Below are 21,312 nucleotides of genomic sequence, written 5' to 3'. Positions count from 1 at the left end.
TCCCGTCTGCCTCTAGGCTGTGAGGACCGACAGGGACTGAGCAGACACTCGTTGGATGAACGCATCAGCTGGACGTTTCCTTCGTTCATGAGCACGGTCCCTCCCAGAAGCCCCTGCCGTGCTCCTGTGGCGGCTCCTTGGCTACAGGGTTCCCAGCACGCATGAGGCCAGTCCACTCACGAGGCCGCGTCTCGACCCCGTCTCGTCTTCAACAGTCATCACGTCCAGAGGAGGCCAGCCAGGCTGCAGGGCCGCCAGCCTGCCGAGACAGCATCGCGCCCCAAGCAGGACACAGCTGTGGCGCCTGACCCCAGAGCTCCCGCTTCCCAGACCAGTGGAGCAGCGCAAGAAAACGTCCCTGCACGTCCAGCCATGTCCCCAAGTGGCCCCTGCCTGGAAGCCAGGCTACCTCGGCCTCCCCCGAAGTCCCCGGCACGCTGGGCACTCGCTGCTGTCCTTGCCTGGGCCCGAGGCCCCCAGGGATGTCCACCCCTGTCCCCCAGAACCCCGAACGCTGCTGCATGTGGCACGGCCTGCAGATGGGACTGTGCTGGGGACCTTGGGGCAGGGACATCATCCCAGATTATCTGGCCCTTCATAAAACAGACAAGAAGGCCGGGCACGGAGGCGAGGGAAGCGGGGTTCCCAAGGTAAGAGGCCAGGTGGCTGCTGCAGGACACAGCACGGGCCATGGGCTAAGGCAGCCGCCAGGCTCCGGGAGGGCAAGAAAAGGACCCTCCCCGCGGCCTGGGGAGGGTGGCCCCGCAGACACCTTGTTTCCAGCCCAGTGAGGCCTCCGGGGCTGTGAGAGAAGCCTCTGCTGATTTACGCCCCCAATCTGCGGCACGCTGCTACAGCCACCACAGGACGCCAACCGCGGGGGTGGACGGGGGTCCACAGCCCGCACCAGGCAGGAGCCCAGGAATCCCTGCCAGTGACCCACCGGTCCCCACCAGCTGAGATTACGGTTTCCAAAATTCCCTTGATGTAGTCTCGACTGACAAGGCCCCAAGATGCTCAGCCTGTCCTCTCTCAATAGTTCTGCCACAGCCACTTGTCTCAAACACCCAGTGCAAGGGGTGGAGCACTGCACGGTGCCTGGCCCTGCTGCTGCCGCACGGGCACCCAGCCCTGCTGCTGCACAGTGCCCGGCCCCGCTGCCGCACAGCACCTGGCTCTGCTGCCGCACGGGCACCCGGCCCTGCTGCTGCACAGTGCCCGGCCCCGCTGCCGCACAGCACCTGGCTCTGCTGCCGCACGGGCACCGTGCCCTGCTGCTGCACAGTGCCCGGCCCCGCTGCCGCACAGCACCTGGCTCTGCTGCCGCACGGGCACCCTGCCCTGCCACCTCCAGAGGAGGCCTCTGGGTCCAGTGCCAAGACCCCTTAGTTAATGGCCACAGGCCCCCTCGGCCACAGGCCCGAGGCGCGGTGGAGCTGATGCCTGCCACGCTGCTTTTCAGCTTCCTTTCAGGCCAGCAGGCCCCCTGCACCCTGTCTGGGCACCCGACTCGGTCTTCCTTCTTGGGGGCCGAGTCCCATGGGCCGAAACCCACTGCATGTACCCTCCCCACTCCTCCTCTGCGTCCGCCTTGAGCCAGAAGCTGCCGCTCCTGCCGGGCCCCCGTGAGGGGAGGGCTCGGGTTCCTCGGCTCGGCCGTGCCCCCGTTTGGCCTCAGGGGACCCCGGGCTCCTGCCATGCTGACCCCGGCCTTTCACTGGGCCACGGCAGCCCCAGGTGGGGCCCTGAAACCTCAAGAGCACTCAGAGAGCAGAAGCAAACAGAAGGAAGCCAACTCACTTCCTGAAAGCGACGCTGCAGGCGCCCTGGCTCTGGGCTCTGCCTCACGCTCCTCCAGCCGCCCGGGCTGGGTGGCTCGGCGGGATGCTGGGCCCTGCGCTGGCGGCCATGGCCGGGACACGGCGAGCCCTGGCTGGAAGGGCTGTCGCAGCGCTCCTCGGCCACCGCCTCTGAGTGCGGCGGGCCCAGTGGGTCCACACCGGCCCTGCCTGCGCAGCCTCACAGGGCGCCCCTCACTGCTACCCGCCCTGCTCCTGGGACTCCCCACGGGCCCGGATAAGCGCTTACGGCAGGCTCCAGGGGTCCCACCGCCCCCACCCCCAGGCCTAAAGTTAGGAATTTCTCCACCTGGATCGTGCCGGTGGGAGCAGTGGCACAATTCTTCGCTTCACAGCCACTCCAATCCGGAAAAGCTGCCACGGCCAGTTCACAGAGCAGAAGCTGAAGACCCACCCAACATGGCCAAGACGGCGCATAAGGAGCTCCTGGGGCCGCGCCGCACACAAGTCCTGAAGGAGGGAAAACTGGCAGGGCCACCTTCCTCGGAATTCCAGAAAACAGTGAAGGGTGCAGGAAGAGGGCGGGTGGCCCATCAAGGAAAGCGCAGCTTTAGAAACGGTTAGAGCAGCTCAAGGGGCCCTCACTGCCCCCCCCCAGCGTGGCGTGGAGCCAGCCTGCGCTCCCACTGTGCTCCCTGGCCTGTTCTGGAGGTAGCAGAGCCACCCCTGTGCACACGCTGGGTGCCTGTATGGCCGTGGCAGCCTGGAGGACTGAACCAGGAAGCGCCTCTCTGGCTCGCCCCCCAGAGCTCGGCCTGCGGGCAGCAGCAGCTCAGGCACAGCTAAAGCAGTATAAAAAGCCATTAAGTCAAAGGATGACTGGCTTTAAGATATACAGTAGAGTGCACTGGAGCGGGGGGGGGGGGGGGTGGATTCTATTTCATAGGAAGTAGAGGGGCACTCCAATTCAATTCCTGTAAATGGGGAATTCCTAAGGACCCCAGGGAGCACAGCCCAGGACGAGACACAGGCCTAGAAGAGATGGAGAGGACCCTGTACTTCCCTTGTGCCTTGGGTGGACCTTCTTGACAGGAAGGCTATACCTGAAGGAGAGCACCAATCAAAGCAGAGCCAGTTTGCAAAGACAGTGGAAGATGTTTTTCTCATTGGTTTGTTTGTTTTTGTTTGCTCCTGGCACTCAAGGACATCTCTGTCATATCATTAGATGAATACAAACTTAAGGAACAGAAACCTCAGGGACTAAATCCCAGAGGCAACATTTAAAAACATTAAAATGCACAATGAGCAACAAAAGATTACAAAACAAACAATCAGGAAACGGTAGCCCATCCAAAGAAACAAGATGTAAATCCAGAAACCATCAATGAAGAACAGATTTTGGACATATTGGACAAAGACTTTAAAAAAATGTTCTTCAATATGCTTAAGGTGATAAAGGAAAACATGGAGAAGGAACAAAAGGACATCAGGAAAACAATGAATGAGCAATACGAGTATCTCAATAAAGAGATAGAAATTTTAAAAAGGAACCAAACAGAATTACTGGAGTTGAAGATTTAAATAACAGAAATGAAAAATTCCTTAGAAGGTTTCAACAGCAGACTGGAAAGAGCAGAAAAAAGAATCAGTGAACTAAAAATAAGACAATTAAAATATACAGGCTCAGAAGTGTAACTAAAAAAGAATGAAAACAGTGAACAGAGCCCAAGAGACCAGTGGGATATCATCAAGCCTATCAAAATGCTCATTACAGGAGTCCCAGAAGGAAAAAAAAAGACAGAAAGAGGAAGAAGGAATATTCAAAGAAATAATGGCAGAACACTCCCCAAATTTAATGAAAGACATAAATATATACAACGAGCCCCAAACAGGGAAGGAAGAGAACCACACCCAGACACATGGTAGTCAAACTGTTAAATGACAAGGAACAAGAAAGAGAGTTCTGAACGCTGCAAGAAAAAAGTAACAATATATACATCAGAAACCATGGAGGCAAGAAGACAGTGGGATGAAACACTTGAAAGTGCTGAAAGTACACAATAACCAATCAAGAATTTTATATCTGGCAGGGCTATCAAGATTGAGAAAGAGATGAAGACATTCCCAGATAAAGAAAAGCTGAAGGAGTTTGTCATCAGTATATCTGCCCTACAAGCAATGCTAAACAAAGTCCTTCAGACTGAAAGGGAAAGACATTAGACTGGATTGAAGTGACTTAAAGAAAGATCTCATGCAAAGATAACCCATATAGGTAATTATAAATGTCAATAGTAGTGTATTTTTTGGTACGCAACTCTACTCTTTCTTCTTAGAGGTTTGACAATGCAAATGCATAAAAAAGTAATGACAGGGAAATGGATGTGGCTCAAGCAATTGGGCTCCCACCTATCATAAGGGAGGTCCAGGGTTCAATTCCTGGGGCCTCCTGGTGAAAGGCAAGCTGGCCTGTGTGGTGAGCTAGCCTGAACGGCAAGCTGGCCTGAGTGGAAAGCTGTACTGAGCAGAGTGCTGGCCCATGCAGAGTGCTGGTCTGCGCAGGAGTGCTGGCCCACACAGAGAGCTGGTGCAGCAAGATGATGCAACAAAGAGACAAAAAGGAGAGACAGTAAGAGATGCAGCAGACCAGGGAGCTGAGGTGGTGCAAGAGATTGAGCACTTCTCTCCCATGCCAGAAGGTCCCAGGATCAGTTCCCAGTGCTGTGTATAGTAAAGCCAAGCAGATATAAAAGAACACACAGATAGCAGACAGTGAGCACAAAACAGCAAGGAGGGGTGAGGAGAAATAAATTTTTAAAAATCTTAAAAAAAAAAAAAATTGATAAATCTATGGCTTGAAACATACAATATATTAAGGTAAAATTGTAACAAGTAGAATAAAAAGGTGGGAGGGGTTGGGGTTATAGGAACAATGTTTGTGTATACTGTTGAAACTAAGTTGGTATCAAACCAAACATGACTGCTATAAATTTAGGATGTTAAATTTAAGCCCCATGGTAACCACAAAGAAAAATCTGAAAAATACATACAAAAGGAAATGAGAAGGGACTCCAAATTTTACAATATAAAAAAATCAAATACATATGAAAGTAGGCATTAATGGAAGAATTGAGGGACAAAAAAGGGTATAAGACTTACAAAGACCAAACAGCAAAATAACAGAAGAAAGTCTTACATTGCCAGTAGTTACTTTAAATGTAAATATATTCAACTATCCAGTCAAAAGGTAGAGATTAGTAAAAAAAGACAAAAAAGCACAACCCAACTTTATACTGGTCCAAGAAGACGCCCCTTAAATTCAAAGACACAAACACACTTAAAGTGAAAGGATAACAAAAAAAAATATTATGCAGGTAGTAACCAAAAGAGAGCTGGGGTAGCTACACTAATATCTGATAAAATAGAACTTAAGTCAAAAGTATTTAAAATGCCCTTGCCCAGGGAGCTGCAGTCCATCTCAGAGGCACAGCACAACAGCTGGAGCAGCAGACATGCTGGGAGGGCAGAGGAGGCGAGCTCCAGAACCATCCTCCCCATGTCTACGAGTTTACATGATTCTGCAAACTCTGTGCCTTTCTTGTTCAGGCTGTCCAGGAAAGTCCCTCCAGAACGAACTGCCATTGCACCTGCAACCCATCTCAGTGACAGGCCAGGCAAAGTAAAGCACCTGGGAGCCCACTCCTTGAAGCCAGGACCAAAGGCACCTCGACAAGCCTTCCTACGATATGGAATTAGTTTAAAAAGTCTACATGTAGGGAAGCAGATGTGGCTCAAGCATTTGGGCTCCCACCTACCAATTCCCGGAACCTCCTGGTGAAGGAAGGCAAGCTGGCCAAGCCGCTGCAGAGAGCGGAGGGCTTGCAGTTGAGAGCAGACAGCCAGCGGAAACAACCGGGGGGGACTGGAGGGGAGCATAAAAATAAAGTAAATGTTAAAAAAAGTCTATGTGTAACAAGAAGGAATATTTTGAAGAAGTATATCTTACAAATAATAATATCCAACCATTAACTGCCCTCCACCTTCCAAAGAAAAGTTACAGGCCACTGAAATAAATGGGGAGGAGTTTCCAAAGGTCACCTAGCCCAGTGCTCTCCATCCAGCCAGGGTGCTACTCGCCCCAACCTAGACGCTCTGGAACCCGACCCAGCTGAAGGGGCCTGGAGCGCTGTTCCCAGCGTGAACCCATTTGACCTAAACAAAGGCTAGACTAGCCTAACACCCACCAGCGGGCACTGGCCGTGGGACAGTGTGCAGCTAGATGAAAGAATGAGAGCCAAGACGTGGTAAGAGGACTGTGTCGCTAGGGCCATGAAAAACACTTCTGCACAGGCACATCCACTCGCCTGCTGGCACACACACAAGCCTGGAGCACTCGCAGGACGCACGCAGCCTGGGTTTCAGGGAGGGGACAGGAGGCAGACCTTACCTTTTATCTGCTGCACCTTAAAATTTTTGAGCCGTGAAAATATACGCCTATTCAAAAAGAAAAATTAAAGCTGTTGAATTGCGTGAAGTGTGGGCAGGTTTTGAGGACTCCACAAAGTGACATTAGCACACAGGCTAATGGGTCGAGAACTGAAACCGTCACCCAGCTGGGTGAGGCAATCAGCAGCCCTCGTGAGCGCTCCCTTCTCACTTCCCCTCCTCTCCCCTCGGCTCCCTGCCATGCTCATGGCCCTCGCTGCTGCGCTGCTGCTGCTGCAGCGGAGGCAGTGGAGGCAGTGGAGGCACACCCAGGCCAGGGACAGGCCGCAGTGGAGCTCAGCAAAGCCTCTCGCGCCTGAGCTGCTCCTGCACGGGCGCTGGCGCCGGGCTGCCTGCTGCTTTCCGTTTGCTCTGCGCCCACCAGGGGACCCCGGGCCACAGGAGGCGCGCGACCACGCGGAAGGCGAGCTGGGTCCTCGGAGCTGCGGGTCAGCTGACTCCCTGCAGGGAGAGCCCCGGAGGCAACCCAACCCATTTCTAGGAACCCTATTTCCAGGGCTCACATGCCACCCCCACTTCCTCAATCAATCCAGGGTCTCACTGACGGTTTTCAGGGTTTGGAGCAGGCCCCCAGCGCTGGTTTAGGAATCAGAGCAGGCCCCCAGCGCTGGTTTCTGGGTTCAGAGCAGGCCCTCAGCGCTGGTTTCAGGGTTCAGAGCAGGCCCCCAGCGCTGGTTTCTGGGTTCGGAGCAGGGGCCCCAGTGCTGGTTTCAGGGTTCAGAGCAGGCCTCCAGCGCTGGTTTCAGGGTTCAGAGCAGGCCTCCAGCGCTGGTTTCTGGGTTCAGAGCAGGCCCCCAGCGCTGGTTTCACTTCTATTGTTTCACAGACGTGGCTTCGCCACCACTGCCGGGGGCCCCCGGCCAGGCCACGTCAGGAGCCCACCAGCCGGGCAGCTGGAGACAGGACCCCTGAGCGCCATTCATCACCCAACAGAGCCTCAGATTGTCCTCAGGGATGCAGGCTGCTTCCCCCAGAGGCTGTGGCTTTTTTTTCGTTTTTGCCACTTTCAACAGTGACGTGGCAGCTTTGTTTATTCACTCACTCAAGAGAAAGCGACCACACACCTATTCGGTGCCAGGCACGGGGGCTGCTCTGGAGACACAGAGAACTGCGCTATTGTCCCTGCCCTGGGGGACGCCAGTCCGGGACACATAGGCCCGATGGTCACGTCCCGTGAGTGCCCCTGTGGACATGGGATCCCCCACCGACTGGGTAGGGCAAGACTCAGCGCCGCGGGCAGGTTCTCCAGACCTGGAGGGCTCCTGAGAGCACCTTCCTGGGGCGCACGCGGCGCTGCGCGGCCGGCCTGCAGAGCTCCCTGGCTGGACCCCGCGGCTGCCCAGCCCTGGCCCCTCCTCCTGGTAACGGCTCCCAGCCTCCATCAGGGAGCTGCACCCACCCCAGGCCAGCACCTGGGCTGCCGACCCCCAGCCAAGGGGACCCCGCGCTGGGGCCTCCGGAGGCACGGCCTGCTGGGAGGAGGTGTTCCTTCTTGCTGAACGGGGCCCCCAGGGGTGGGGCTGGCCCACGGCTCCCACCTGCCCTGGCAGCCCCGGGACGAGGGGCACGGGACCAAGGGGCCTGCGACGGGCAGCCCCCTGTGCAGGATGTCAGACCTACTCCAGCCCTCTGTCAGGGGCGCCCACAGGAGCACATCCCGTCACAGTCAGTGGCAGAGGGCAGCCCACCCACCGTCCTGACCTGCTGTGGCCACCAAGGCCCAGGAGCCTGCCAAGGCCTTGCCAGAAGCCGCCTGCACTCATTCAGTAAGCGCCGACTGTGTGCTGCGCCCGGAGCAATGAGGAGGGACGTGCAGCTTTCGGTGCGAGGCCACCTCCCACCATCACCCTGCCGGTCAGGGCCGGCCCGAGCCCCGCTGCCCCACCCAGGACACAGGCCTGCCCCGTGGACGCTCGTGTCCCGGTGCCTGCGTCCTCGGTGCCCCTGGGCGTGCGGCAGTTGCCAGCTTGGACTCGGAGGCTCACTGCGCCCACTCCGCTCCTGACATGCGCCAGCAGGTCCAGCGGCCACGAGACGTGAGCGAGCAGCTTCTGGAGCCCGCAGCGCTCTCCAGAGCACAGGCAACGCCACACCACTGCCCTCCGCGCCCTGCTGCGAGCGCCTCCCCGGGAGGGCGTGAGACAACCACGAAGGCAGGCCCACGCCCGCCCCACCCGCCTCCCCTTCTGCATGCGTGCCGCGCTCAGGCTGCCCGTGGCACGGCCCCCAAGAGGCACGTGGGGGACGCCCACCCACGGCAAGGCACGTCCATGGAGGGGGAGGGAAGGCACGTCTGGGCCTCTCAAGTTAAGCATTTCACTCCCACAGATGGAGAAAGAACCGGCCAGCAAAACCTAGAAGACGAGCCGTGCTCGGACCCCGCAGGCAGGCACGAGCCGCGCTGGGCCATGGGAAGGGGGCTCGCTCGGTCCCTGCCTGTCAGGCGCCGCTCCGGGGGCACGGGGTGTGGTGACAGGACAGCCTGACGATGCCTGCCTTTTTCACACCTGAAATTAGCTAAAAAGAGAAAAATTCAGCTTACAGAACGGCTGGGAGAATATTTGGTACAGATCAGCAAACCTTCATCACCAGCTTTGACAATCCCACCAGACACCCCTATGCCTGAAGCACGAGCTCAGGGAGTGGTTCTCTGCGAGGACTCGGGAGCGCAGGGCGTCCTCCGGGGCGCCACCTCCTGGGCCGCCGCCTCGTCAGCGTGTGCAGGCAGCACGTGTCTGCGCACAAGAGGTGAGCATGCACACACGAGCAGCACGTGACATGCAGGCATGGGTGGGCGAGTGTGCACACATGACTGGGTGTGCACTTGGTGGGTGAGTGTGCCTGAGTGTATACACGTCAGTGGGTGTGCATGCGTGAGTGGGTGGGCACGCATGAGTGGGTGAGTACACGTGAGTGTGCACTTGTGAGTGGGTGTGCACTCAGGTGGGTGTGCACGTGTGGATGGATGTGCATGCATGCATGAGTGGGTGTGCACTCAGGTGGGTGTGCACATGTGAGTGGATGAGTGTGCGTGCATGTGGGCACAGCAGTGTGTGTGCAGGCGTGTGGGGGTGCACACGTGCACGGGGCTGGGGCAGCTTGTCCGGATGTGGAGCACAAGGATGGCTTTCTTTTGGTGTAGACCTGCCAGCATTTCTGTCCATAAAAGGCACATGCCCCCGCAAAATGGGCTGACACCTAGGGCACAACCGATGCTTCGACACTGGATTAGTCAGCCAAAGGGGTGCTGATGCGAAGTACCAGAAATCAGCTGGCTTTTCAGAGGGTATTTATTTGGGATGGAAGCGCACAGGTACGAGGCCATGAAGAGTCCAGCTCGAGGTGCCCTGAGAGGTGCTTCCTCACCACGTCAGCTGCCACGTGCTGAAGCAAGTGGCGGGCACCTCTGCCTGGTCCCTCCTTCCTTCTCCCTCTAAGGCTCCGTGGGCCCAGCTTCCTCCATCTCGGCTGTAGGCTGCTCAAGCTCGTTTCTCAGGGCCTCCTAGATGGGCCTGGCACGGGGCTCATTTCCTTCCACCTTCTCAGCTGCTCTGCTCTCTGCAGCTGCCCGCTGCCAGGCGAGTGGCTCGTCTCTCCCCAGGGCTTCAGGAGTTCGAGCCTTCTCCTTTCTGTCATGTGGCAGTGTTGAGATGACCAAGTTCTCTCCTCTCCACGTGTCTTCTTGAGTGAGTGTCGGTTTATATCAGCCAGCCAAGAGGACAGGGACTTACCCTGAGTCACGCCCCAATGACATGTTCAAATCAAAACCCTAATCTTAGCAGGCAATTTAATCAAAGACTCTCAGGTGACTCTAATACAACCAAAGGGATCACACCCAGAGAAACAGACCAGTTCAAACATAATCCTTCTTTTTGGGGATTCATAATAATTTCAAACTGCCATACTGCCTGAGCCACGGCTGCTGGCTGCACGACTGCCCTGTACAGCAGTGCACAGAACAGCCAGCCTCGGTGTGAAACCCCGGGCCAAACCCCAGATGCCCAGCTCCAGGGAGTGACAGGGCACTTCACCCTGCAGTGGCCAGACAGAGAACAGGAATCTGACTACGTCCATCTAGGGCTGTTTGAAATGCGTCCCAGCTGCAGCACCACAGACCCTCTCTGCCAAGGGAGTGGCACAGGCCGTGCTGGGTGTGGCAGTGTGGACAGACCTGCATGCCAGACAGGGGCCCAAGACAAAGCCCAGACCAGCCCAGCAGTGAAGGCAGCACTGCAGAAACCGAATGAGACCAGCTGCAAGTCCAGAAGCTTCTGAACAGCACATCGGTCAAAGGGCACCACGAGCAAAGCAGCAGCCCTGCCGTTCCCTGAGAACCAGTCACCCGGCCTCAAAAAGGCCCCTCATAACCTCGCAATCCATCTGCCGGCTTTTCTTTGACCCGAGAAATTAACACCTGGCTTAGTAAAGAAAATCCTCACCAATTTTTAAAATTATTACATGATTGAAGTTGACTCTCAAAACATAAAGCTGTTCCTCGGTCCAGTGAAGCTACTCACAAAACCAGACGTTTCAAGGCGGGCAGAGGCTGCGCGGGCACATCTGGCTCGGGCAATGGCTGGCTGAGGGCCAACTCCCTGCAAAGCTCTCCAGGGAGGCAGGGCTCAGCAGTGCACGGCTGCTGTCCTGGTGGCATCTGCAGCGCTTCAGGGAGGACACCTGAATGAGGAAGGTGAAAGCTCTCAGCCGCGCCCCGAGACCTGCGTACGGCTTCTTGGGGCCTCAGCGGGCAGGGGTGGCACTGGGAGCTGAAGCCACTAGGAGCGCTTTCCTTTCTTCTTTTTAATCAGTCTGTGTTTTAACTGGTAGCTTTAAACCCATGTCCCCCTTTTTCCACAGATTAGGAATGGCAAGCAGGAAAGAGAATGAAACGAGTAGGGAAAGCCCAGTCGGGGGGCTGGATGGAGACAACCGGGGGGCGCAGGGGCCTGGGAGGAGAAAGACGGAGGTAACTGCTCACAAACAGCCCAGCGAGGCGTGCTGGGGCGCAGTTCGGCCAGAGCGCCGGAAAACGCCAAGGAGTCGACTGCAGCATGCGTTCTCTCGTTTCCTGGGAACCCATGCTGGGCCGCCGAGGGAGGGGCGGGGGGCGGCGAAGGACAAGGCTGCACCCTGGCCAGGGCAGGTGCACCCTGCCAGCTCCACTCTCCGGGCGCTCCAGGTCTCCGACACTAACTAGCTCCTCTGCTCTAGAAAGCGCTGCTGCCACTGCAGGACAGAAAGTGGAGGAGCAGGAGCCAGGGAGCCAGGCACAGCCAGACCAGGGCAGGCTCCGGGTGTGTGGCGCCCGCCCCCTCCCGGCCCCCAGGGCGCCCAGCCCTCCCCACGCAGGCCTCCCCGTTACCCCCAGTCCGCTCAGAGACCCACGCACGGGGAGGAAGGAAGGGCGTTGCGAGGATTCCGCACGGTGTCCCCAAAGAAAACACAGCCCTGTGCTGCTGCCAAAGTGGGCACTGTCGCCCCTGCCCGTCCACCCGCCTCCTCTCCCCTCTTCCAGGCCAGAGGGGTAGCAGCGCGGAAGCTTCCGGGACATCTGATGTTTCTTGGCACCTGGTCCCATCCTAGCTGGGTTCTGTCAACTCTTTCGTCCTCTTGGCCGTTTGCTTACCGTCGAGGATGTGACTGTTGCATCAACCTTCAGATACGCAGAATGCAGCCAATGAGGAAGAAAGGCGAAAACGAGGCACGTTCCTCCCCCAAGATCACGACTTTACAAAGTGTCAGTGGGAGACGGGGGCCAGCGACCACCTGACGACAGCCCTGGGGCGCCACCCGCGCCCGCCTCTGCCTGCCCACCCCGCACCTCTGATGCCGGCAGCTCCCGGCACCGCCCTGGGGCGCCCCGAGCAGGAGCGCGGACGGGCTGTCCTGTAAGCCTCGGACTGGTCTTAGAGACCCAGGCTCTGTGGGCAGAACAGACAGCGCTACCGAGATGGTGGCAAAGTGAGAAAGGACCCCGACCCCAGAGGAAGGGCTCCGGGGGGACAGCGACGCCCCCACCTCCCCGGCAGGCCACAGCTCGCCGCTGCCTTCGCTAACTCCTTCTGGAAGACGTGGGCCTCTCCCCCCATCCAGCGCTTTCTCTCCCCACAATCCAACCCGCCCCCCAAAGCAGACAGACCCTCCCAAGAACCGCTGAACGTGCTTTGTGATACAGAAAAGGCCGAGGCCCGCGCATGTCCGCCCGTGCCACACCCACTGCGGCGACCTCAGAGCCTCCCAGCGCTTGCTAGGCCCTGGAGGATTCTGGGGGGCCGTAGGGAGCAAGGGCTTCTGTGGGGTCGGCTCCCAGCAGGGAGGCACTCCTCCTCTGCAGCCAGTCCTGCTGCCCGGAGCCTCGTGGCATCCACAAGGCCTGACCATCTCCCTGTCTGGGAGTGGCCCGCGAAGGTCACCGGGAGGCCTGCCCAGGGCAGGAGCCACCAGAGGGTAAATCGGCCAGCGCAAGACCAGCAGCCTCGGGCTTTTCGTCCCCTGCCCCATGGGCACAGCAGAGGCCTTAGGACGCCCCATCCTGCCCCTCCAATGGGACCACAGCTTCCTCCCGGCTCCATCTTCAGTGGGTCGCACTCGCCCAAGGTTCTGGTGAGGCCACGGGCCCTTGGCCCGGGAAAAGGCCCGGGCGCCCCCATCCGCCTGGCCCTCCTCCCACGCTCAGCCCTGTGGTGTGACACATATTTCCAAAACCCACAGCAAAAACGGCCCGGGCCACCTGCCATGCCTGGGCCGAGCCCAGGGAAGGGGGGCGCCCGCCCACAGAGGATGCCGCGGGCAGCCTCTCCCTCCGTCCTCCTCCTCCTGCCACCTGTCACCACCCAACCCGTGAAGCCCGCCGGCAGTGGAGCCTGTCCCGGGCCCTGCCCCAGCTGTGCCCCCCACCCCCGGCGACTGGTGTGGCAAGAGCTCAGCTCCTCAACACCGTCTGCAGCTGGCAGTGGAGCCTGGAAAGCCCAGACAAGTCAAGGAAATCCAGGAATAGCTCGCCGGCTGGTGCTTGCAGGAGAAACTGGGCAACAGTGGGCGACCCTGGCCTCGCAGGTGACACTGAGGTAGCCACCTGTCTGCTTCACCCAAATAGAAAATCGGGCTGTAACTGGGGGGAAAGCAGGCGATAAAGCAGCTCAGTGGAGGCAAAACGAGAGGGGGCTACAAACCGTCCCCCAAAACCCCCGCCTAGTGTCGCCTGAGCCCCCACTGAGTGGTCATGGGAGCAAGGGGCAGCAGTGCGCAGCCCTGCACTTCCAGCACACTGCGCACCTGCTCCGAGAGCGGGCTGCCCGCGGCACACCTCGCACGGGCTGTGCACAGACCACCCGGCAGCCCTCCCTGCCCCTATTCTGGACTTGCTCCCTGGGGGCCTGGGGGGGCAGCCAGTGGGGTGGAAGGGTCTGGGTCAGACAAGAGCGTCTCAGCTCCGCCTGGGGTCAGACACCCAGGGCTGAAGAGGTGCACTGCACCTCCCCGCCCCGCTTCTGGTTGAGAAGGGCCGTGGGCCTGGGGATCTGCGTCTCTAACAGGCCGGCCTCGCTGTGCCCGCTGCCCGCACCACTCAGGGAGCGAGGAGGCCGCCCTCGGAGAGGGCCCAGAGAGGGCGAGGACGAAGCCCTCAAGGGAACTGCCGACCCGCAGCGGAGACTCCGGCCTGCTCACCAGAAGCCCAAGGCTTTGAGCAACGCCCCCACCAGCAGGAGCCCCCCCAGACACCAGCTTCCCCAACTCCCGTCCTACCTGAAAGGGGAAAGGAACAGACTAGGGAGCTCACCGTTTAAAAAGGCAAGCAGCACAGGAGAGGGAAGGAAAGGAGCTACCCCCTCTCGTGGGAACTGATTTCCTCTCCACCAGCAGCAGGCAACCGGGGCAGAGGGCCTGGGTGGGGTGGGGGCTTGTGGGGGCCTCAGAACCCCACCAGCAAGGGGCAGGAGGGCTGTGGCCAGGGGTGGACTCAGAGGCCAGGGAGGAGCCGGCAGAGGCCGCTGCTCTCCTCCTCGCTGCAAATCCCCAGCTTCATCACCCGGCAGGACCACCCGCCCGCCTGCCTCTAGCTTCAGAGGCCTTCCCAGGTGAACCGGCTCCACGCTGCAAGGCCCACGGCCTCTTGCCTGATGGGAGAAGGGGCCGGGGCCAGCTCTAAGGCCACAGGCCACGGGGTCGGGCCACAGCCCACTCCCCAGCCAGGGATGGCTAAGACGCTGAGCCTCGGAGAACAGGCTGCTCTAGACCGGTTCCACGCCGACCTTACTGTCAGGCTACACTTCCCAGTGCGCCGCTCCCCGGCTCCGTTTTGAAGATGAGAAAAATGGGGCACAGAATGGTTCAGCTGCGTGCCCAAAGTCACACAGCCAGGAGAAAGCCTCCTGGGCATTCAGCTCCAGCAGCCTCAACAGTTCCGGGAATCAAATAAACGATTTTGAAAGGTATGTGTGCACAGCAAAGGGGATTGAATAAAAGAAGTTCCTGATTTATAAAGCAAAATACTGACCAGTATGCCTGTGGGTACTGGGGTTCAAGGTGAGTGATTTTTGCCCTTATCTGGATATCTGAAGTAAAGCACTGATTTTAAATTTTTTAAGGGATGCGGTGGGATTTCCCGGGAAGGGCCGCAATCACTTGGCCTTGCCCTGCAGCTCCGCTCAGCCTCCTGCAGCACCTTCAGCCCCACTCGGGGCCTTGCAGAGGTGGGCCTGGAGGCGCGGCCGGGTCCTGGGTTTCAAACACCACTCACCTCCAAAGAAGCCAGGACTCTTAGTGCCGTAAAGGAGGCAGTGCTCAGAGACCGGGCATGTCCAGAGGATGGGAGCCAGCTCCAAGGGGCTCTCGCGGCCCAGGCGCAGACCAGCTGAGCGTGAAAATGAATAAGGAGAGGAATATCTAATGAATTCTCAAGTCCAGGGATAAAGGGGGAAAGAAAATTTCTTCCTTTCAATACAACTAACTCATGTAGTTTCAATACAACTAACTCATAAGTGCGGAAGGAAATCAGGAATTAGCAAGTTGCCACTTGGCAACGATCATAATAACTGATACACGTGAGCTCAGTGGATTCTAAATCCTGCAGGTGAAAGTAGGAGGAACGGCCTAACTACCTCCACTCGCAGTACCTTCCTATAAGGTATGTCTTCATTACAAAGGAAAGACTGAGCCGGCATCACCTGAATCAGGTGCCCAAACAACACGGTGGCAATGGGCCTGGCCGGTGGACAGCGTGTCCTGCATGAGGAAACACGTGGGAGAAGGCCGAGGCGCCTCTGGGCGCAGAATTTCCGGCTAATGCGGAGGAAGCAGAATCGGGGCGAGTTCAGAGAGTCCCCGTCATGAAATACCAAGAATTACCCCAGATGACAGCAGATAAAAGAGACAGGGTAACTGACTGCAACACGCAGTCTTAGATTTTCTTTTGCTATAAAGGACATTATTGGGGCAATTGGCAAAGTCTGAACAGGACTTGTAATTTAGATACTAGCATTACATCAAGGTTAATTTCCTGATTTTAATAATTGCACTGTGGTTACGTAAGAGATTGCCCTTGTTTTTAGGAAATACATGGTGAAGTACTAAGAGGAAAAAGAGCACCAAGTCTGCAAATTAACTTTTAAACAGCTGGGGAGAAAACTCACACACACATATAGATACGTGAACATGAGAGAAGGCTAAAGCAAATGGAGCAAAATGTCAAGGTTTGGGGAATATGGGTAAAGGGAATCCGGCAATTTTAAAAAATTATTCTTGCCACACTTTTCTGTGAATCTGAAATCATATCAAAATACAAAAAAAAAAAAAAATTAAGGGAGCAAGGTGTGGCATATGAACAGAAATAGAGGGAAATTCCTAGGACGCAGTTCCTGAGGGCGATTTCCTTAAAAGCATCTGTCCTGCAGAGCCCTTAGCGGGTCTTCCCAGCATCTGCTCTCTTCCAGGGCCCAAGACAGTGCCAACGGACCCTTCTGAAGGCTCTCTTAAGACTAAGTTCACGAAAGCAGCAACGGCAAAATCGAGCCTTATTTCCTGCAGATCTGAGCTATTTTTTCCCTCAGTGAGAGCCAAAGCATCCTGACACCATGAGCAGCTGATGACGCTATGGGAATTTTCCTGCATACGTAAATTAAAAGGGCGTCTTTCATGAGAAACCGAGAAAAAGAGCCGTGGTCCCAGCCAGCCCCTTCACCCTGCCCCACTGACTTCTTGGGCTGTTCCACCCCGGGGGTAGGCTTGGGGCAACTTGGATTCACAGTCCTGGCAGCCCGGCACCGAGATGGTTCTGTCTGCCTGGAGTCGGACAGTTCACAAAAAGCTCCCACGTATATACTGTATTCCATCCTTTCCTTAGAGCAACTGATATATTTTTAAAAATAAGAATCTTTTATTTTAATTAATATTCCCTAATAATCTAGCAATACAACAAAATACTGTTTCTGAAACAATGGGATAAACGAAAGCGTCTGCCCTCAGCTTCACACCTAGCTAGGACCCGCAGCTTGCACCTGCACAGGTCAACTGGGTACTGGCACAGGCCACATGCGAGGAGGTGGGGACGCCCCACGCCTGCTGCCTGAGCTTGGTGGAGGTGTCCTCCTTTCTGCCCGAATTTGTGAACACCCATCCTGGGCACCCTGCCTCCAGGCCGAAACTGCCTGGCAATTTTGGCTTGTTGCCCTCTGCAGAGGGCCATAGAAACACCTGGAAGTGTGTTTACCGGGCACCCCGGGGCTTTGTGGGTCTCCCTTCTGCACCAGCCGGAACCACCAGGCTGACCCGCTCAACAGGCCTGCATCTTCCTTCCAAGAAACCAACGGGCTGAATCTTCAGGGGTAAACATGACAGCAAAGAATCCCCGAAACCAAGGCCCCGGCTGGGAACACAAGGTGAATTCCTGTTGGAGAAATCCTGTTTCCAACCAAAGGAGAGCTAGGGTTGGCATTGACCACTGCCAGCGCCTTCTAGAGCCTCCGACTCAGGCGAGCAGGTTCCGCGGCGGCCTTTTAGAGGCGAGAAACCCAGCTAGCCAGTGGCAGCGCCAGGATTCGCCCCCACATCAGCCAGGCCTGGCCCGGGGCCACACAGCCGGCAGAATTCCACCTCCACGGGGCTCTCTTGGTTTCGATGCCCCACGGGCAGGTAGGTGACAAATCAAATTCTCCTCCTGGGCAGCCCCAACACGCCTTCGGGAACAGAGTTAAAGACTGCCGGAACTTTTCCTCCGCAGGGAGATATTTTCATCATCTGTGATTATGTGTACACCCGAGAACACACCATTATGTCATGTCGGAGGGCAGGCGACACTGGGAGGGAAGCGGCGCCCGGGGCCTGTCCTCGCCCACAAAGACAGACGCGCACCTGTGACGGTCGGCGCCAGTGAGCCTTCCCCGGCCTACGCGGCCATGACTGGGTTTTCAGGAGACGGCCACGGATGCCCGCGGCCTCCCGGGCCCCAATTACCTCCCCGGCAAAGCCACAAAGAACTGAAGTGGAGAAACACGAAGACGAGAGAACCGCTGCGGCGGGCTGCGGCCGGCAGGCAAGCGGCGAGCGGAGAGGCTGCGCCCAGGCCTGCCCCGCGAGAGGCCGGCTTACGTCCACCGGGTGTCCACACCCGGGCCCCGGCCAGGCCTCGGCTCCGGGAGCGCGGGCCCCGGCCCTCGCGGCGCCGCGTCCTGCGCCCGCAGCCCCGGCTCCGCATCCCGCGAGGCCCGGCCAGGTGCGCCGTCGCCGGACGCACCCGCAAGTGGACGCCGGGCCGCGCGGTGCCATGACAACCGCGCGCGCCGGCCGCGGCCGCCCGGCAGGTACCCGGAGGCCGAGCGCGCCCCTGATCCCCGCAGGCCGGCCCCCGAGCCCCCGGGCGCCCGGCCCCCGGCCCCGGCCTCCAGCCCCCAGGCCCCCGCCTACCTGCAGCGCCCGGCCCGCGGCGCCCACTGCTCAGGCGCCCGCGTCCTCCGTCTCCGGCCTCCGGCCCGCCGCACGCCCCGCAGCAGCAGCAGCGCCGCCGCCTGGACGGGGAGCCGCGGGCTGCGGCCCCGACTCCGGGCCCCGCGTTCCGAGTGCCGCGGCCCCGCGCCCCGCCGCGGCCCCGACCTCCCCGCGGCCGTCGCTCCTGGGACCGTGCGCCCCGCCCGGCGCCGCCCTCTCCGCGCAGGCGCGCCCGCAAGCCCCGCCCCGCCGGAGCCGCCGCGAGGGCCGGGGCGGGGCGAGGGCCAGGGCGGGGTCAGGGCTGGAACCGCCTCTCGGGGCGGGGCGAGGGCCAGGGCGGGGTCAGGGCTGGAACCGCCTCTCGGGGCGGGGCGAGGGCCAGGGCGGGGTCAGGGCTGGAACCGCCTCTCGGGGCGGGGCGAGGGCTGGGGCGGGGTCAGGGCTGGAGCCACCTCCCCGGGGGTGGAGCGGGGGCGGGGTGAGGGCTGGAGCCGCCTCACCGGAGTGGGGTGGGGCGGGGTCAAGTCTGGAACCACCTCCCTGGGGGAGGGGCGGGGGCGGGGAAAGGGGCGGGATCAAGGCTGGAGCCGCCTCTCCAGAGTGGTGTGGGGCGGGGTCACAACTGGAGCCACCTCCCACGGGGGCGGGGAGGGGGCGGGGATAGGGAGGGGCGGGGTCAGGGCTGGAGCCACCTCCCTGGGGGCGAGGCGGGGTTCTTGCGGCGAGCGCCCCCTAGGGGCCAGGCTGGTCGGGGCCGGGCCGGGGCTGGGGGCGAGCGGGGCGAGCGAGGGCGGGGCTCTCACTGACCCCTCCTCCTAGGCGCTCAGGATCTCACCCTCACCTGTGCTCACCTGGCGCTGTAAGGTATTCGTGAGCCCTTGATGGCCTTTCACCTGCATGCGCCCTGAGGCTTCCTAGCCCCTGACCCATCCTCAGGGCAAAAGGTTCCAAAGAGGAGTGGCGAATGGGTGCCAGGCCCGGAAGGGGTGCCCTGGGGGTGGGCGCCCTTCCCGGGAGGAGCCAGGAAATTTAACATTCAAACGAGTAACAAGCAAAAAATTAAAATAGTAGTACTTTTAAAATACAAAGCAAAAACAAGAGAGAACTGCTGGCATCCGCATGTATATCCTCCTAGACCTGTTGGAACATATGTGCATAAATATACATTTATTGACTCGGCATCTCGGCAAATATCAGATTCTTACTCTTCTCCCCCCAAATTCTACGTTTCCATAGAAACAAAAGAGAGTAGTCAGATGCATGGGAAGATATTTTTTGCTTGGATATGATGTTAATATTATCACTGCTTGAGCAATTAGTAAATACTGGACAATACAAACATTAAATTTTTGACTCCTTAAATTTTATCAGGAAAAAAAATCTTGTTCTTTAAAAAAAAAAAACTGTTTTAACCCAGTAAACTAGGAAACATCTTAAGAGTTCATCTCCCTCAGGTATACAAGCAATTAAGCATTTATAATTTGCTTTTGAAAGAAAAGACAGAAATGGAAATTAAACAAGAACTCTCTGATCTCATTTAGAATTGGGTCTGAGCCTTCCCATGCCACCAAAAACCAAATGCAGATAAAAATCTGTAATAAAAATTAACAAATATAAAACTATTTTTAAATTTCATTTATTTTCTGATTTTATATTTTATTTATTTTGAAAAGTAATTTATTACCAAATCATTTACCTTTTATTATCTCTTCAGATAACTGGAAGGCAGTATTGACAGAACGTTGACTAGTGTAAACATAAAACCACAAAAATCAAACTTATAGAAATGCAAAATATATTATGTTTTACATTTTTATATTTATATTATATTATGTTTATATATCCCTATATTTATATATTTTTTCTATACCTATGGTGACCAATATATTCTGATTTGCCTGGAACAGTCCCAGTTTACACCAATTTTTCCAGCAAAATTATGAATAGGTACCCCCTTTACTCTCAAGAGTGTTTCTGTCCCAACAGCACATTTTGTAGCCATGCCAGCTACAAGCAAGCCAAGAGAGTTTTTAAACCATTACCTTTAAGCAAAGAAGTAAACTTAAATTCCCACATATTTAAAAATAGACCTCAGTCCAATCCCAACATTTCATTTATTTAGCCCAGTAACAAACACTGAGTGAGGATCGTAACATCACTCTGTTGTGTAATACTGGGTAATCTGAAAAGATTTATCATGCTTTTCAGTGTGGCAAGGAACTGGGCCACAGTTTCACTTTAGAGAGAAAGTCATCAGGGGAAAAGGAGCTGAGTTTTTAGTACAGTGCGAGGTATTCACTAAGCATTATAAGTTGAGAGAAAAACCTACCCTAGATTTGTGGAGGGCAGAAGCCCTTCAGAGGCTCGCAATGTGGAGTCCAAAACCGGCACATCAACATCCTCCCCAAACTTGCTAGAAATGCAAATTATCAGGTGCCACTCAGACCTGCTGAAACAGAAACTCCCAGGGTGGGGCCAAGCAACATGTGTTTTCACAAACCCTCCAGGGGGGTCTGATGTTCCAGCTGATTTAGACAATCTTTGTCAATAAGTAGTCTGATTTAGGTCATCTATATACAGTAATTAAGAGCTGAACAGTCTTATTTCTGGAAAGAGAATCACCCTACCTGATAATTTCTCTTTATGCCATTAAACATGATGTATATGTGTGAGTTTTTTAGAGAATATATATATCCTTGAAAACCTACAACTCTGCAGCCATGGTAGGTGTGGAAAGCAGCAGCTAGCAAGCCATTGTGGGGATAGAAGAGGTTTGAAGCTCCTCCAAAAACCTATCCTTGGAGAATTATCACTATTTGAACTCTCTGCAGCTTACTGGAAAAGTTCCATTCTCAGGACTCTTGTTTAATTGACCTATTCAGAGCTTGCTCTGTGCAAACAGCCTTATCCCCATGGCATTTGTTGAAAAGAATTAAGATCAAGTGTTTAACATTACAACTGGCTGAGATGGGGACACCAGCTGAAGCTAATAAGAGGCTGACAAAAAGAACTCTTAAAAGGAAGAAACTGAGGGATGAGGTGTCCACAGGTAGCTTGGAGTAGATCCCACATATTTCTGGGAATCTAG

The 21,312-nt window shown here is 56.7% G+C and overlaps 1 protein-coding gene across 12 annotated transcripts in view; it reads right to left on the bottom strand.

Annotated features, from left to right (window-relative positions):
• INPP4A (inositol polyphosphate-4-phosphatase type I A) overlaps nucleotides 1-18,333 on the bottom strand; it is a 102,406-nt gene extending 84,073 nt beyond the window's left edge. For 7 of the 12 annotated variants that reach the window (XM_058278154.2, XM_058278143.2, XM_071208716.1 and 4 more), the window contains exon 1: nucleotides 18,204-18,333. The gene's annotated coding sequence lies outside the window, so the exon portion shown is untranslated. Of the gene's footprint in view, nucleotides 1-6,243; nucleotides 6,395-15,042; nucleotides 15,157-18,203 lie in introns of those variants that run through there. The other 5 variants (XM_058278155.2, XM_058278144.2, XM_058278135.2 and 2 more) reach the window with 5 other exon arrangements.
• Nucleotides 18,334-21,312: the final 2,979 nt, after the last annotated feature.

Source organism: Dasypus novemcinctus, chromosome 17 (assembly GCF_030445035.2).
Source record: "Dasypus novemcinctus isolate mDasNov1 chromosome 17, mDasNov1.1.hap2, whole genome shotgun sequence".
Taxonomy (NCBI): Eukaryota; Metazoa; Chordata; class Mammalia; order Cingulata; family Dasypodidae; genus Dasypus; species Dasypus novemcinctus.
This window is presented reverse-complemented; position numbering and strand designations above follow the sequence as displayed.